The sequence below is a fragment of the Lathyrus oleraceus genome, chromosome 1 (genome assembly GCF_024323335.1).
Source record: "Lathyrus oleraceus cultivar Zhongwan6 chromosome 1, CAAS_Psat_ZW6_1.0, whole genome shotgun sequence".
NCBI classification, from domain to species: Eukaryota; Viridiplantae; Streptophyta; class Magnoliopsida; order Fabales; family Fabaceae; genus Lathyrus; species Lathyrus oleraceus.
The window spans coordinates 357,247,048-357,248,929 of NC_066579.1; the positions used below are offsets into that span (position 1 = coordinate 357,247,048).

General features: G+C 39.6%; 1 non-coding gene across 1 annotated transcript; it reads right to left on the minus strand.

Moving 5' to 3' along the window:
* Nucleotides 1-1,192: 1,192 nt before the first annotated feature.
* LOC127116158 (small nucleolar RNA R71) lies at nt 1,193-1,299 on the minus strand. Its single transcript, XR_007801137.1, has one exon. It is a non-coding gene; the product is annotated as a small nucleolar RNA R71 (small nucleolar RNA).
* Between the last annotated feature and the right edge of the window lie 583 nt (nt 1,300-1,882).

A 1,882-nucleotide genomic window follows, 5' to 3' on the forward strand; every position in this document is an offset into this window, starting at 1 on the left:
AAACTTAATTGTTTTTAACTATTTCAAAAACAGCGAAAGCGCTTTGTCTAGTTCATTAGGAGTTTTTAACATCAAGAAGAAAAGAGATTTTAAAACTATTTTCGGACGCGTTTATAAGTTTAGAGTCTGGTTCGTGAGAACCTCTTTTGGTTAAGAAATCCAGGTTATAATACTTTTCAACTTAGTCAAGATACTATATTTCTTAAAAATAGGTTTGCTACTCTAACACAATGCGCGCCTTTTTTATAAGTGACAATAAGAGGGTTTGATTAGGGAGTACAACTCGGTTCTGAATACGCGAAAGCGACAGTTCCTGTTAAATTAGTTCTTTTCAAAGTAGGAAACATTGCCCATAAGTAGTTCTATTAGCAAGTACTTGGATTATCAATTGATTACGTGAATTACATTCGACCCTGTCTTTATTAATTATATTTTATTTCAGTACTTTATTTTTCAATTGCACACTACACAAACACCTATTTCGATTGCCTTTGATAAACACCATAACAACAGATAACGATAGATTGACACTTGGTCTCTGTGGTTCGATAATCTTTTATATTACTCTGACGCGTTCGTATACTTGCGAACATCAAGTTTTCCAACGCATCAAGTTTTTGGCGCCGTTGCCGGGGACCAATTTCGTCAAATTTCATTTTCCTGTTGTTATATCGTTTAGACTTAGGTTATTTCCCGCCGGTCGATGCGAAGAACTCGCAGCACCGGAAGTTTAAGCTTAGTAAACCCTCTGGCGGAACCTGAACGTTACGCTCGCGCACGTTTATTCTTTCATAGGATTAAGAGAGCTATGGCCGAAGATCAAAACCAAAGACCTCTTAAGGACTTCGCTCAACCATCTAATGAAGAACCTAGTTCTAGTATAGTAAACCCAATAATACCAGCCAATAATTTTGAACTTAAATCGTCCTTGTTGCAACTAGTGCAACAGAGACAATTCGCGGGTCTCGCTACCGAGAACCCTAACCAACATTTAAAAATATTTCTTCAATTAGCCGATACTTTTAAAACCAATGGAGCTTCTCCTGAGGCAATACGTTTAAGATTATTTCCTTTTTCCCTCAGAGATAAAGCTCTATCATGGTTAGATTCCCTTCCACCCAATTCCATTACGACTTGGGATAACCTTAGAAGAGTTTTTCTTGCTAGATATTTTCCCCCGAGTAAGACCGCCGTTCTTCGAAACCATATAACTAGATTTACCCAAAACCAAGGAGAATCGTTGTTCGAAGCTTAGGAGAGATATAAAGAGTTGTTACGAGGATGCCCACATCATGGTTTAGAAAATTGGTTAATCATTCAAACCTTCTATAATGGACTTTATTATAACACAAAGATGACCATCGACGCTGCCGCAGGCGGTGCTCTGATGAACAAACCTTACCCTGAAGCTAGTGCCCTCATCGAAGATATGGCCCAAAACCATCAATCATGGGGAGTCGAACGAGCGACAGTTGAGAAGAAGGAAGCCCAAGGAGGAGTGCATGAACTAAGCTCTATAGACATGATGCAAGCTAAAATGGACGCATTAGCCCTCAAAGTCGAGCATATGTACACGAACCCGAATACTGTAGCCGCAGTTTCGTCGGATTGTGAGATATGTGGAGCCCAAGGACACCAATCCGCAGAATGCAGTCTATTAAACGAAACCCACTCCGAGCAAGTGAACTACACCCAAGGGAACCCATATTCAAATACCTATAACCCTGGATGGAGGAATCACCCTAACTTCTCCTATAAAAACAATAACCCTATTCAAAACAATGCACCTCCGAGACCTAGTTATCAAGCCCCTAGATCAAATCAACCTATGCAACTTGTACCACCAAAGCCGAGCCTTGAGAAAATTATGGAAAATTTTATC